Source organism: Anolis carolinensis, chromosome 1 (genome assembly GCF_035594765.1).
Source record: "Anolis carolinensis isolate JA03-04 chromosome 1, rAnoCar3.1.pri, whole genome shotgun sequence".
Lineage (NCBI taxonomy): Eukaryota > Metazoa > Chordata > Lepidosauria > Squamata > Dactyloidae > Anolis > Anolis carolinensis.
Genome location: NC_085841.1, coordinates 113,706,998 through 113,723,961, shown reverse-complemented (window position 1 = coordinate 113,723,961; position 16,964 = coordinate 113,706,998). Strand labels below are relative to the sequence as shown.

The following is a 16,964-nucleotide window of genomic DNA, read 5'->3' as shown; positions in this document are numbered from 1 at the left end:
CAATTTGTTCGCCCTCATCCAGTCTGACACAGCAGCCAAGCACTGGTTCAGGACCTGGACAGCCTCCTTAGTGACAAGTGGGAAGGAGTGACAGAGCTGGACACCATCTGCGTACAGATGACACCGCACCCCAAACTCCGGATTATCTCTCCCAGCGGCCTCATGTATATGTTGAACAACATGGGGGACAATGCCGACCCCTGCTGCACCCCACAGGACAATGGTTGCGGGGCCGAGCAGGTTCCCCCAGTGACACCATCTGGGAACAACCCTCCAGGAAGGACCAGAGCCACTGCAGAACAGTACCTCCTAGACCCATCCCAGCAAGGCGTCCCAGAAGGATACTGTGATCTAAAGTATCTAAGGTCGCTGAGAGGTCCAGCAGAACCAGCAGGGACACACTCCCCCTGTCCAGCTCCCGGCGTAGATCATCGACTAAGGCGACCAAGGCTGTCTTGGTACCACGTCCCGGCCTGAAGCCAGACTGCAGCGGATCCAGAAAATCAGTGTCTACCAAGAATTCCTGGAGTTGTGCGGCCACCACACGTTCCATGACCTTGCCCAAAAAGGGGAGATTGGAAATAGGCCGATAGCTGTCCAACTGAGTGGGATCCAGTGATGGCTTCTTCAACAGCAGTTTGATTACAGTCAATTTCAGGCTCGCTGGAACAATGCCTTCCTGAAGGGAGGCATTCACCACCACCTTCACCCACTTGGCCAATCCCCCTCTGGCTTCTCTCACCAGCCAGGATGGGCAGGGGTCTAGGTTGCATGTGGTAGCCCTCATCTCTCCAAGCACCTTGTCCATGTCCTCAGGCTGAACCAATTGAAATGAATCCATCAAAATGGGACAAGCAGGTGCTCGTGCTACATCCTCGGAGACTGCCGTTAATATGGTGTCAAAGCCAGAGCGGATTAAAGCGACTATGTCCGCAAAGAACCGAGCAAATGCTTCACAGCGGGCTGCTGAGTTGTCAGGGATGATATAACAAACCTCTGACAACTCGGAACAGCTTCGCTGGACGGTTCTTTGAGGACGCAATATTAGCTGCAAAGAAGACGTTCTTTGCAGCATCTATTGCCACGGCATATGCCCTAAGATAGGAACATAGCCATGTTCGGTTTGGCTCATTCGGCTCTGAACGCCACACGTTATCTAGTTCCCTCTTCTTTCGCTTCATCGCTGCCAGCTCCTCAATGAACCAAGGAGATGGTACTCGAGAGGGAACGTTCTCAAGCGATCGTGTCTATTGCCCTACCCACCTCCTTGTTCCAGAGGGCGACCAGAGCATCAACAGGGTCACCAGCCGAGGTGGCGAGAAACTCCCCAAGAGCCGTCAGGAATCCATTCGGATCCATAAGCCTCCTGGAGTGGACCATTTTAATCGGTCCTCCACCCCTGTGGAGGTTGGGGGGCACAGTGAGTCCAATCCTGATCAGGTGATGGTCGGTCCATGGCAACAGAGCGATGGTAAGCTCCTCCACACCACCACCTTCCCCCCATCCCTGGCAGAAAGCCAAGTCAAGTGTGCGCCCTGCTCTGTGGGTGTGGCCAGATATTAGTTGTGACAGCCCCATGGTTGCCATGGCGGCCATGAAGTCCTGAGCCGCATCGAAGGGAGTGGTCTTGGCATGGACATTGAAGTCCCCCAGCACAATGAGCCGTTGGGACTCCAACTCCAGGACTGAGACCACCCCAGCTAGCTCAGGCAGGGAGACTGTAGTGCAGCGGGGTGGTTGGTACACTAGCAGAATCCCTAAACTGTCCCAGCCCCCTACCCTCAGATGAGCACACTCAAACAGGGTTGTCTGCGGGATGAGGCACCTGGTCAGGGTGATAGACTTCTTATAGACCACTGCAACCCCTCCTCCCCTCCCTCCAGATCTTGGTTGGTGCTGCACGGTATAACCTGGTGGACAAAGCTGGGTGAGGTCAGCTCCCCCAGCCTTGTCCAACCAGGTCTCTGTTATGAATGCCAGGTCTGCACGCTCATCCAGGATGAGGTACTGGATGATTGCAGCTTGACCATTGACAGACTTGGCGTTCAGCAGCAGCACCTTCAGATCAGAGGGTCCGCCAACCTGGGCACCCGAATTTACTACAGTATGTCAGGAGTATTATTTTACTCTATTAATTATTATTACATTTATTATTTTACTCTATCATTATTGTTACTATTACATTTATTATTTTAACCTATTTATTACTATTGGAAAGGATACATAAGCAAATTTACTGGTACATTGAAGAAAGTTAGAATAATGATTTAATCAGAGGTGGATAATCTTATTTTAAAATTACATTTTTATCTAAATATTCAAAAACATTTAACCTACTGATGCCTCACTTAATGTAATTTTATTGGTATCTATTTTTATTTTTATTCCTGAAATTTACCAATAGCTGCTGCATTTCCCACCCTCGGCTTATACTCGAGTCAATAAGTTTTCCCAGTTTTTGTGGTAAAATTGGGTGCCTCGGCTTATATTTGAGTCGGCTTATACTCAAGTGTATATGGTATGTCTACTCAATTCTTTTAAATGTAACTTTTGTGATATAATAAAAATATTTACACTTTAACAGTCAAAGGGGTCAAGCAAGGCTGCATTTTATCAGTTGAATTTGTATGTTGAACATTTAATATGGGAGGAAGAAAGCTCAAAAACTGGAGGATGGAACATCAAAATTTTTAGATCTTTAGATGACACCATACTACTAGCAGAAAATAGAAGACTTGGAATAACATTAGAAGAAAGTCAAGTGCGAAAGCAGATTTACATTTGAACATTAACAAAAATAATGACCACAGACAATTTACATAACTTTAAAATAGGTGACAATTATGAAATAGTTCAAGATTTTCCATACCTTGGCTTCTGTAGTCAAGTAATCAGAAGACTAGAAATTGGAAAGGCAGTTATGAATGATCTAGACAAGACTCTGAAATGTAAAAGCGTCACTGAATACTAATGTTAGGATTGTCTATGACATCATATGGTAGTGAAAGCTGGACAGTGAAGTAAATTGTTAAGAAGGAAATCAACTTATATGAAATATGGTGATTGGAAGAGTTCAATGGATACTCTGGATTGCTAAAAGGACAAACAATAGATCAAAGAACAAACGAAGCCTGATCTCCCTCTTGAAGTCAGGATGATGAACTGACACTGGTGTACTTTGGCCATATCATGAGAAGACATGACTCACTAAAAAAGATCATAATGCTTGATAAGGTAGAAAGCAGAAGGAAAACAGGAAGACCACATTTCAGATGGATAGACTCAAAAAGTTTGCAAGACCTGAGCAGGGTTGCTGATAACAGGGCATTATAATATTTCATAATTTATGGAGGCCTTTCATTCATGAAATTGTTATGCTACTGTTTTATAGAAGAAAAGCCAAGTGTTTTCTTCCTATTCAATTAGCAAAGTTCTATGTTGAATAATGCACACAGCCCATCTTTATGATATACTGAATTTGAACATGGCATACAATTAAAATTGGGGATATAAGGAGTAAGCAGGAGGAAAATACAGAAGGAAGCAACTAGGTATTACACCTATGAAAAATCTCCCCTATCTGAGGACTCCTCTGAAGTTTTTGATATACTAGACTAGAAAGAATAGGGACATTCCCACACAAACTGATGGGTAGCTTACAGAAGCCTATGATAATCTGAAGGAACACTCATTTCATGTAGCAACACAACCAGAATGGGGGACCATATCCCTACATTCATTTTGTCATAATTGGCACTATTCAAAAACTACCAGCTTAGGCATCTTTTAATATACCCGCAAAGTGTACACATACATCTGACATGTACCGTAATTTATTGGACACTAATTAATAGAAACCAGTTGCCTTCTTTCTTATTGCTATCTATGCAGCAATCATTGCCTGATATCTACTACGTAGCTGGCTTTGTAGCTCTCATTTTAGATTAATAAAACTGATGTGCCAAAAATCCCAATAGCTGGAGACTCCACAGTTGGTGACTGTAAGAGTTGCCAGACTGCGAAAGAAGCATGGTTACCTAGCCCAGTTAATCTGCACCCTGCTGCTGAAAATCTTTACAGACTGATCTGTCAGACAATGTATATTTTCAACATCTAACAGTGGAATATCACTTTAAAAAACAGCCCGCACCAATCTAACATATTTCTGAGACAAATACTTAAGCTATTTATAAAGTACTTTGTGCCAAGCTTTCTGTGGCAGAAAAAAGTACTTAGGAACCCCACAAAATGACAAAATTACATTCTCTGTTCAATTTTTAAAGAGACAATAATAGTACTTCAGGATCAATTTATTCACCGCCTAATGTTATCTGCAGAATTACAGCTTTTAGGTTATTTTAACAAGCACTCTATGGATTGTCTGTTTTTTCCAACCAGTCAGAAAGAAATACCTTCTTTGTACAGTCTTGTTTTTGATGAAAAAGGAATCAAAAGCAGCACTCACATGTAACTTTACCAGGATCTGTGCTGGCTAATATTCTCACGAAACAGAGAAGTGGACGAATGGAGAAATTAATTGGTTACAGCAATCCATTAAGATATGAACACCTGAAGATTCACAGGGCAAGTTTATGGCAGCTCAGCTTCGCTGGTGGCAACCTAAAATATAAAAGTTTAACATAAAGTTTAGAAAATCGAGGCATTCAGCAGAATGTGCTTGATTTTCCCCTGAATCATCCAAAATTAAAATTCATTACAGCTACTGGTCTCTTGTATTTAGTGACTCAGAAATGAGTCAAGAAACATGCATTCAGAGGATGTTTTTGATAAAGTGTGAAAACCAGTCATATAACAAATTCATAAAAAAAATCTAGTCTACAACTTTTTACAGTAGGTTGTCTGCAAAGTTAGTCATTTGTGACTTCAATTTTTTTTCCAGTTATATAGTTGTAGGTGTTGTTCTGTACAGGTATACAGTTTGGTATATGAAACTTATACCAAGAAAAATATAACGTTGCTAAAGCATTCTCTTAGATACTCGCCAAGGAATTAGCAAAGAATTACTGTACTTGTAAACTGATATAAAATGATAACATGCTTCTCACAATTGTCTTCTCATGTGAAAATGGATGAGTCTGAAGCAGAGAGCCTCTAGTACAAGGGTCCCCAAACTTTTTAAACGGGGGGCCAGTTCACGATCCTTCGGACCGTTGGAGGGCCGGACTATAGTTGGCCACCGAGCAATAATAATAATAATAATAACAACAACAATAATAAAAGAGTTGAAAGAGACCCTTTGGGCCATTGAGTCCAATCCCCTTCTGTCTTTGTGAACCGAAAGCACAAGCAAAGCACCCCTGACAGATGGCCACCCAGCCTCAATGTTAATAATAATAATAATAATAATAATAATAATAATAATAATAATAATAATAATGAGGGTCGGAAGAGACCCCTTGGGCCATTTAGTCCAATCCCCTTCTGCCTTTGTGCAGCAAAAGCACAAGCAAAGCACCCCTGACAGATGGCCACTCAGCCTCAATGTTAATAATAATAATAATCATCATCATCATCATCATAAATAGGGTTGTAAGAGAAGAAGAGACCCCTTGGGTCATTTAGCCCAATCCCCTTCTGCCCTTGTGCCGTGGGGGCCGGATAGATAGCTTCGATGGGCCGCATCCGGCCCCTGGGCCTTAGTTTGGGGACCCCTGCTCTAGTAAATGTGAAGACTCACAAGGCCATTTTATATCCACAGCTCTGATTCATATAGAAAGTCTCCCCATATTCAAGTCTTCTAGATTGGTTGCTTTTCACAATAGATTGACAATGTTAGGAACAGAACCTGTGTGCTCCCTCTCATGGTATGCTTAGTTTTCTGAAAATCTCTGCAGCCATACAGAGTAGTGAAGGAACAAGTCTGTGATAATATGGTCATGCTAGCTGGAGGATGCTGAGATGTTATATTTCTTGATTCTGAACTATTTGCAACGTAAGTACTGTTCTGTAGTTCAGAATGAGGAAATAATATGTTCAGAACCAGGAAATAATGCTGCAACTATCCTATACACTCATGTACAAGTCTAGACATTTTAGTAAAAAAACACACCCACACACACAAAACTGGGTCAATTTTTCTACGTGTCAAAATTTATCAAAAGGAAGAACCCTCCCCTTTTGATTAGAGGGTGAAAGGCAAGAACATGGCCCATCCTGGGAGAACCTAAAAGAAGTACAAACTCCCTGTGTTTTCTCAGTTGTGGTGGCACGTCTGGACTTTTTGAATGGCTGGGTAGGGAAATGGTGGTCAGGGCTGAGGGGTTCCCTGAATGATAATTTCATAATATGACCCTCAGTGTCTCCATGGGTTGTATCAAACTTTTGGCTCCCCCAAACCTGCCCTCAACTTATACAGAAGGTTGACTTATACATGGGTATATATGGAAGTTCAGAACCAGGAAATCTACATTGCCAGTTTCTCATCACTTGATGTAGCCTTGATAAAGAGGGTCTAACTGAAAAGCATTTTACCTGAGGTAACAGGGAGGATCTCTCTTTTTGATCACACATTCACATATCTAAATTCAAACATACACAAGTATGAAGTTGCAGTGGTCAGTAAGCTTTGCCCATGAAGTTCTATATCCTCTCCTCAGCTCAGCACCACTGGGGCCCAGTATTTCTGCTACTAGAACAACATGCCAGAAGAGATCTGACAGCTAAATGAGCTGTCGGAATTTAAAACACATCTGAAAACCCATCTCTTCTGGCAGGCCTATCCAGCCAGTTTTAATCACTAATTTTATACTTGCGTCTCATATTTAATCTTTGTTAATATGCATTTTGTAGAAATATGTTTTAATATGTGTATTTTATAGAATGTTTTTAGATGATTATGTGTTCTTAGTGATGTTGTGACCTACCTCGATCTGCGAGGAGAGGCAGGTAAGAAATAAAATTATCATTTTGGATGGGGCACAAAGGGTTTTGCCCCATGCAAAAAAAGATGTAACCATGAGTAAGCCACATTTTCACACACATATATAATCAATAAAATCCCATGTAGTGCATGCAAAGGTAGGCATAACCTCTCATTTACAACTTCACTCAAGCTGAACATTATTCTCCTTTTGCATCTAGTGGGTTTTCCCCCACCCCATAGTTCAAAGCTAGGGAGGGTAAGAACAAGTTCTGGTCAGAACGAATATAAAAACTGGAAAGAAAAATGTCCCCTCATTATGCACTGAAGTCAAATAAGAATCTTTCTCTGACACACAACCCTAATAAATACTTTATACTACGGTCTGGCCTCTGGATGTAAAAGAGGAGGATTCTGTCCTAGCCATGTTAACAGGTTAGCTTTCTATGTGCAAGAGTTCCATTCCTTCCTTTAAGCCTTCAACCTGCAGCCTTCCAGGTGTTTTGGACATCAGTTCCCAGAATTCCTGACCACTGGTCAAACTGGCTAGGGTTTCGGTAAGTTGGAGGCCCAAGCACCTGGAGTGCTATAGGTTGAAGAGGCCTGCTTTAAGCGAATGATAATTTAATAATTAGGTGGTGCAACTCACTTCAGTGAGAACTTGGCCTCCAATATTCTTGGAAGGTATGACTGATGTTCACTGTGGTACAAGCAGCACTGCATCCCAAACATTACAGTCCCCTTCTGCGAATGTCTCTATTTCTCTCCCTGTGTTCCTCAGATATTCTTACACTACAGAAAGGGAGCCAAAGCGTATCAAGTTTAACACATGATCTATAATATGAAAGCAGGAATTTCTCTGCTCAGGGGGTCAAGCTAGGGAAAGTTATAACTTAACCTTGCCCTAATGTGCTGCTAAACATCTGTGTCTTGTCCAAGTCCATTTCATGCCACTATTTTATACAGTCTTTCTTTTTTCCTCCTAAAATATGGGAATAATTATTAGAAAATATTTCCTAACACACCCCAAAAACAAATCACCCACAAGGGAAACATACTTATGTTACTGCAATAGTCATTTAATGTAATGCAATTACCAAGAGAATTGAACCAGAGTGTTTTCCTTCTGTTGGTTTCTGTCCTTAAATTGCAGGACTGGTTATATTTTCCCCCATGTGCCAGAAAGTAGTACTATATTTGTGCCTATTGAATGCCATCAGTTACTTCTTTCCTGGAAAATCACGGCAGACAAGCAGCCAATAATTCATGAACTGGCATGAACCCCCAAATCGAGTAGCACTGTCTTAACTTTCACAATCAGTTAGGTACAATGGCATGCAGCTTTACTAATGAAGACAGGCATTGGGTCCCTGATCTCCTGAGTTATAGTCCAACACTCATACCACTACACTACACTACACCGCAGAGAGTATCTGGTATGAGATGTATAGATTTACATAATATTGAAATTGCATAGCGACACAAGGAATAATACTGTACGATCTATGGTCTAGAATCAAACACTTATAAGTTATCAATCATCTAGTGGTTTTGAAATATATCTTGAACCTTTAAATGCTAGTTCCAGTCAATCTGGAACTTGGGATTTCAACATCACTATTCAAGAGAGACATCTGAGATGTCTGGATCCTCACCCATTGGTCATAGATGGGTCTAAAAGAAACTTCAGATGAATTCAGCGTGTCAGGTCCATTCTACTGAAATTTTCAGGCAGAAAATGAAGAGGCACATATTTCAATGTTTCCTATTCTCTTGGAGGTAAAATAATAATAATAATAATAATAATAATAATAATAATAATAATGTATTTAAATTATATTCCATCTTTCCCCTTAAAATCAGTAGTCTAGTTGGCTTACAAAGTAAGACATGCATAAATAATACTTTAAGCATCTGTATAAAGATTAGCTTCTTATGTTATTATATTGATTTAATAATTTTACTTCAGAAGGACTTTATGAGGGGAAAAGCGACATCTGAATCTAAAATATATTATTATTACTATTACAGTATACGGGGAGATAGGATGTTAGCCATGAGGCTGCCAAAAGCCACATATTGGGTTCACATCTGATGGGACTTCCCAATGCATATTCTTAATCATTGCTCTACATAGACTTTCATAGTACTACAATCATATCCAGTGTTACTGGTCTCCTTTTCACTCATCAGTGTTTCCAAAATATTTCATTTCATTTCTAACTTTAATACAGGGTTCCTGGCTCTGAAAGTAAGTTTCTGAAGGGGCTTTTGTGTTGGTTTAAAGCAATTAGCCTCATGAGAGATGAATATTAGGAGTTAACTTTTATACTCATCCTAAAGCAGGAAGATTGTGATTTTTATACATGCTTTGTGCTCAAACAAAACGAATCGATCAATCAAGATACATTTATCAAAATCAAGCTCCTATGCTGAACAATATATTTTTTGGAATTATCTTGATCAGTTGTCTGCACAGATATTTACATGTTCTGCATGTATGTACATATCCAGGCAGTCCCCGAGTTACAAAAATCCGATTACTAATTACAAACAGGGATGAAAGAATAGGAAATGAGAGAAATATACCCCTAAGAAGGGAAATTCATGGGAAAAAGGCGTCTCCACTGAAACTTTACAACCAATTCTTGTTTCCACAATAATCCTACATTTTCAAAATCCAATTGTCACAGGTACAGAAAGTGAGGTGACATCTTCTGAACAGGGGAACAGACAGCAAAACAAGCACCACAGGGGTGTTAGCCCCTTACCTATGCTATCACAGACAAGTTACACTTGTTCCAACTTACATACAAATTCAACTTAAGAACAAGCCTACAGAACCTATCTTGTTCATAACCCGGGGACCAGGGGCAGCTGAACCTGTAAGCGAAGTACGCAAATGCGGAAGGCACCAATTTCCTGGGAGCACTATTGAAGTGCCTGGTACAGTGCCGAGAGAGAGAGAGAGAGAGAGAGAGAGAGAGGTGGGCAAACAAAAGTTTTGGCAACAGCACTTTGGGAAATGCGTGGCGCATTGCTAAGCAGCAGCACGCCCCGTGTTTCCCTGGATTGGGTCTTGGCCGGAGGGAGGAAACTCCTCCCTCTGGCCAAGGCCCGGCACTTTGGGGAAATCTCCATGGCTCTCTTCTTTCACTCTCACTGCATAATACAGTTTGCTTACACTTGAAAATTGTCTAGGGCCAGCCCTGCCAGGGGCTGACTGTATTCTTTATGTGAATTACAAACAATTAGTTATATATGATTTTTGAGGTTTTTTTTGCTTATTTTCAGATCCTTACCTAATGCTTTCTTTTGATGGACTCCTCACCTCTCAGTGTAAGAGGCAATACCGCTGTATTATTTTTTGTGTGTTTGCAAAAGATCATACAATATTTTATCTGCACAAGGATCACTATCTGCAAAAGGTTCATTTTTCACAGTGACATCATCCATCTACTACACAAGTCCTAGGTGGCTAAAATCACCCATACGAACAGCATATTGCCTTCATTACAGTTTGGCCAGTTTGCCCCCAGTGACTTTAGCACACAGTCAAAACTAATTGCATACATAGTATTATGATATCATGTTTTTTCTGTGATCTCTGACTGTCTGAGATCACAGAAAAAACATGATATCATAATACTATGTATGCAATTAGTTTTGACTGTGTGCTAAAGTCACTGGGGGCAAACTGGCCAAACTGTAATGAAGGCAATATGCTGTTCATATGGGTGATTTTAGCCACCTAGGACTTGTGTATAGATGGATGATGTCACTGTGAAAAATGAACCTTTTGCGGACAGTGATCCTTGTGCAGATAAAATATTGTATGATCTTTTGCAAACACACATAGCACATGGGACATAGCAATATGTCCTAACTGGGGGAGAAAAAATATTGAAGCAACAAGGGAATGAGTGGAAGACATGATAACAAGTGCATCTTAAGGTAACCTGTCAACTTATAAAGATCCCACATATTCATAAGGTTTTCTCATACAATGAATGCTCAGAGGCGGCTTACAATACCCAACTGATGTGAAAAGAGGACAAGGGAATTTCAGATTACTTTAATTAATATTCTATGTGTAAATTGGCAAAAAGGAAGTGGCATTCTTCAGCTAGACTAATACATTCTCCAATGCAACGTGTACTGGTTGGTAACATAACAAACTTGGGAGATTGGAGCCTGTATCATGTTTACTATGGTGTATATATTAACTCCAAGATGTTTTCTGCTTGTTTGTCTGTCATATGAAATATTTTTTACTATACAGCTGCCAGACTTTTATTAGAAAAAATCACAGTGAAGACTTCCAAGAACCAATGTAAACACCCAGATGCAGATGTATGTTTTGCTTAACAAAGAGCCAACAACAAAATTATTTCAAGAACAAGTTTGATAGATTTCAAATGAGAAATAAGGAAGGCATTTTCAATACAAAAATTTCAGTGGAAGAAAAAAAATGGGAGATCTACAAATATCATACTAACAATTTCATTAAAAAGGTTCTTGAATATTACTTCCAAAGGGGGAAAAAAAGTAACAGTGAACTTCTTCAACAGTTAACCTCTATGTCAAAGAAGCCATGGCTTCTTCTACAGCAGCCTTGCTCAACCTGATGCTGTAAAGATGTTTTTAATGGGAGCCTCCGGTGGCCTAGGGGATAAAAGCCTTGTGACTTGAAGGTTGGGTTGCTGACCTGAAGGCTGCCAGGTTCGAATCCCACCCGGGGAGAGCGCGGATGAGCTCCCTCTATCAGCTCCAGCTCCATGCAGGGACATGAGAGAAGCCTCCCACAAGGATGATAAAACATCAAAAAACATCCGGGCATCCCCTGGGCAACGTCCTTGCAGACGGCCAATTCTCTCACTCCAGAAGCAACTCTGGTTGCTCCTGACACGGAAAAAAAAAAGGGAACTGATCTAGATAATAGCCTGGAGTGTTACCTTTTGGGGTTATAACTCCTAGAATGCCCTAACTAAGCTCTGAATTAGATGCTCAAAATGGTGCTGGTTTAACTTTTGCATTATAAAAAAGGACACTTCAAGTAAGATTTTTTTTTCTTCCTAGAGATGAGTGGCCAACAGTCTTTGGAAGACACCTCTTATTTCTGATGCGTTTGTGGCTTCTCCCTAGAAATTTCATCCATGGTTTTGTCCAAGATTTCCCCATTTGAAGGACTCGTACAAACAAGCAATAGACTGCGACTGTCCTTTTCTAAAAAAGAACTGCTATGATCTTGAATGAGATCACTAGATATGGCTTGAAGACATATCTGAGTTCTGAAAGTGAGAAAAGGGAATAGTTATTGATAGAACTTACAAAAGTTACATATTTGAATTATAGCACCCATAATTCTGGAAGCTCTGGTAAAAACCCTCCTGGGGGGAAAGGAATAATTGTTTTTTATCCAATTTCTGCCAGTTAGAACTCTTCCCACTTGGTCTCCTAGCAACCTACTCAGCCCAGGGGACAGGCACAGTTAGGCCTCAGGCCTCTTCCCCACTGCCTATAAAATACAGATTATCTGATTTTCACTGGATTATATGGCAATGTAGACTCAAGGCCCTTCCACACAGCTATATTACCCATTTATAATCTTATATTATCTGCTTTGAACTGGATTATCTTGAGTCCACAATGCCAAATAATTCACTTCAGTGTCCATTTTATACAGCTGTGTAGAAGGGGCCTCATACAATCCAGCAGATAATATCTATATATATAAAAGAGTGATGGAATCAGGGCAGCGGACAAAACAACAAAACTATAGGCCCCCCAACCTCGAAATTTGACAACACAACCCATCATCCATGGCTCTAGGTTGATACAACAAAAAGAAAAGAAAAATAAAGTCCTAATTACAGGGAGAGGAATAATAGTTTTTATCCAATTGCTGCCAGTTAGAAGCCTAAGCTTCGCCCACTTGGTCGCCTAGCAAACTACTCAGCCCAGGGGACAGGGACAGTTAGGCCTCACTTAGGCCTCTTCCACAGATTATCAGATTTTAACTGGATTATATGGCAGTGTAGACTCAAGAACCTTCCACACAGCTATATAACCAATTCATAATCTTATATTATCTGCTTTGAACTGGACTATCTTGAGTCCACACTCCCATATAATCCACTTCAGTGTGCATTTTATACAGCTGTGAAGAAGGGGCCTCATATAATCCAGTTCTAAGCAGATAATATAAGATTATCAATATACAGTAGAGTCTCACTTATCCAACATAAACAGGCCAGCAGAACGTTGGATAAGTGAATATGTTGGATAATAAGAAGGGGTTCAGGAAAAGCTGATGAAACATCAAATTAGGTTATGATTTTACAAATTAAGCACCAAAACATCATGTTATACAACAAATTTGACAGAAAAAGTAGTTCCATGCGCAGTAATGCTATGTAGTAATTACTGTATTTACAAATTTACCACCAAAATATCACAATGAATTTAAAACACTGACTACAAAAACATTGATTACTAAAAGGCAGACTGCGTTGGATAATCCAGAACATTGGATAAGTAAATGTTGGATAAGTGAGATTCTACTTTAATATGAAATAATTACTGTGATAGAATAATACAGAACAATATAATCTCTAAAACCAGGCCAGTAAATAAAGAGCAACACTCTGAAAGCAGGGAAATCGGAAATTCCACAAAGGCAACAATCAGGGCCAGCTAACACAGACAAAAAAAATTAAAAATATTGTATATTTACAACCTTTAGCAAAGAATATCCCATGATGGCACAGCGTGTTAAAGTGCTGAGCTGCTGAACTTCTGGATCGAAAGGTCACAGGTTACAATTGGGGGAGCGGAGAGGCCCCCACTGTTAGCCCCAGCTTCTGCCAACCCAGAAGTTCAAAAACATGCAAATGAGAGTAGATGAAGAGGTACTGCTCCAGCGGGAAGGTAACGGCGCTCCATGCAGTCATGCCGGCCACATGACCTTGGAGGAGTCTACGGACAATGCCAGCTCTTCGGTTTAGAAATGGAGATGAGCACCAACCCCCAGAGTCGGACACGACTGGACTTAATGCCAGGGGAAAACCTTTACCCTTTACCTTAACTACCACAAATTCCTCAATACTTTATTTCCCATACCACCAGACTTCGCCACAGCAGCGCGTGGCCAGGCATAGCTAGTAAGATTATAAATATACAGTAGAGTCTCACTTATCCAACATAAACAGGCCGGCAGAACGTTGGATAAGTTGGATAATAAGAAGGGATTCAGGAAAAGCCGATTAAACATCAAATTAGGTAATGATTATACAAATTAAGCACCAAACATCATGTTATACAACAAATTTGAAGAAAAAGTAGTTCAATGCTCAGTAATGCTACGTTGTAATTACTGTATTTACAAATTTAGCACCAAAATATCACAATGAATTTAAAACATTGACTACAAAAACATTGACTACTAAAAGGCAGACTGCATTGGATAATCCAGAACACTGTATAAGCGAATGTTGGATAAGTGAGATTCTACTGTAATATGAAATAATTACTGTGGTAATCCAGTCCAACCCAATTCTGCCATGGAGGACACAATCCAAGCACGCCCAACAGATGGCCACCCAGCCTCTCAATAATAATAGAGTCTCACTTATCCAACGTTCTGGATTATCCAACGCATTTTTGTAGTCAATGTTTTCATTATATCATGATATTTTAGTGCTAAATTAGTAAATACTGTAATTACTACATAGCATTAATGTGTAATGAACTACTTTTTCTGTCAAATTTGTTGTATAACATGATGTTTTGGTGCTTAATTTGTAAAATCATAACCTATTTTGATGTTTAATAGGCTTTTTCTTAATCTCTCCTTATTATCCAACATATTCACTTATCCAACATTCTGCTGGCCCGTTTATGTTGGATAAGTGAGACTCTACTGTAATAATAATAATAATAATAATAATAATAATAAGAAGAAGAAGAAGAAGAAGAAGAAGAACATCATACAATCATAAGGTTAGGAGACACCCCTAAGGATCATCCAGTTCAACTTCCTTCTACCATGCAGGACAACACAAACCAAGCACTCTTGACAGATGGCCATCCAAGATCTGCACAGTAATAACACAAATAGAATCATAGAATCAGACAATTAGGAGAGACCCCTAAAGGCCATCCAGTCCAACCCAACTCTGCCATTGGATGATACAATCCAAGCACTCCCAACAAATGGCCAGCCAAACTCTCAATAATAATAATAATAATAATAATAATAATAATAATAATAATAATAATAATAATAATATCATACAATCCTAAGGTTAGCAGATACCCCTAAGGATCATCCAGTTCAACTTCTTTATATCATGCAGGACACAATCCAAGCACTCCCAACAGATGGCCACCCAGCCTCTCAATACTACTACTACTACTACTACTACTACTACTACTAATAACAACATCATCATACAATCCTAAGGTTTGGAGTGACCCCTAAGGATCATCCAGCTCAACTTCCTTCTACCATGCAGGAGGACACAATCCAAGCACTACTGACAGATGGCCATCCAGCCTCTACATAATCATGATGATGAAGATGATGATAATAATAATAATAGAAGCATAGAATCCAAGAGTTTGGAGAGACCCCTAAGGGCCATCCAGCCCAACCCTTTCTACTATGCAGCAGGACACAATCCAAGCATTCACAATACATGGACAACATATAAATACTATACAATACTACACAGGGACATAGACCCCCTCTACCCTCACCACTTTCACAGTACACAAACAACCAAATGCATACTAAACATAAAGACAACCATACAACAGACATTCAATACCATCACTACCTCAACAAGTTCTCACCAACACCACCAGACAATGCCACAGCAACGCGTGGCCGGGCACAGCTAGTAATAATAATAATAATAATAATAATAATAATAATAATAAGTATTTTTGTATCCCGCCTCCATCTCCCTGAAGGAACTTGGGGCGGCTTACATGGGGCCAAGCCTGAACGACACAGTTTAAAATGTGATACATTAAAATGCATAGCAACAATATAAGACAAAATAAAACAACAACATTATAACAATATATAAAAAGGCATCGACCTACAGCAACCCAATACCTCTTCCTGACCTACAGCAACACAAACCCAATCACAAGTGTTTGAAGGTCTTTGTTGCCTTTTTGTTAGAACTAGAACAATTTGTCAAAAGGTAGGATATCTGATTACTGCTCCCTGCTCTGAAAAATGGTGTAAATTGCAAGAGAAATAGATTATGTTTATTGCATCACTAGACAAATTAAAACAAATCTGAATGTCATGATTGGCAATGGATGCATATAACTTCTTTCTCTCAGTCTCAAAGGTGCTGCAAGATCTCTTTGCAATGGATACATGTATTAGTGAAAGAAAGTCAAAGAAATGATACATGGTCGACGATTCCAGGCATCAGATTCTCAAGACAGTAGTTTTGAATGGAGAAATGACATGATAAAGCATGTGTTGTGCCAGTTAAATTAGATCATGCAGCAAAACACTGGGAAATACCTCTTACAGAGTAAAACTTTGGATGACTGGGAGCAGTCAAACTAGACAATATTAGGTTGGACAGATTCTGGTCTAAATATAAATAAGGTCCTTCACGTTTCATCTACTTTTTCATGTTACAAATACATCTAAAACAGTGGTTCTCAACCTGTAGGTCCCCAGATGTTTTGGTCTTCAGAGCAATAATTGAGAACTTTTAAAGTGTTGACTAATGGACTGATTCTGTACTACAATTTTGAACTTGCGTGATTTTAATTGTTGTTTTAATAATTTATGTTTTAATGTTTGTTTATAATTGTAATTGTTATTTTTGGAATTTGTATGTCGGGCATTGAATTGCTGCCAGTTGTGAGGCTGCCCTGAGTCCCCTTTGGAGTGAGAAGGGCGGGATATAAGTATGGGAAATAAATAAATAAATCAACTCCCAGAAACCCTAATATCTGGTAAACTGGCTGGGATTTCTGGGAGTCGTAGGCCAAAACACCTGGGGACCCACAGATTGAGAACTACTGATCTAAAGGATTTGAATAAAGA

At 40.0% G+C, this 16,964-nt stretch overlaps 1 protein-coding gene across 7 annotated transcripts in view; it reads right to left on the bottom strand.

Annotated features, from left to right (window-relative positions):
• The window catches only part of bach2 (BTB domain and CNC homolog 2), a 252,056-nt gene that overhangs the window by 116,268 nt on the left and 118,824 nt on the right, over positions 1-16,964 (bottom strand). For 4 of the 7 annotated variants that reach the window (XM_062980732.1, XM_062980714.1, XM_062980724.1 and 1 more), the window contains one exon: positions 4,466-4,620. The exons of 1 other annotated variant lie outside the window; for it this stretch is intronic. The gene's annotated coding sequence lies outside the window, so the exon portion shown is untranslated. Of the gene's footprint in view, positions 1-2,869; positions 4,418-4,465; positions 4,621-10,182; positions 10,344-16,964 lie in introns of those variants that run through there. 2 more of the 7 variants (XM_062980719.1, XM_062980738.1) reach the window with 2 other exon arrangements.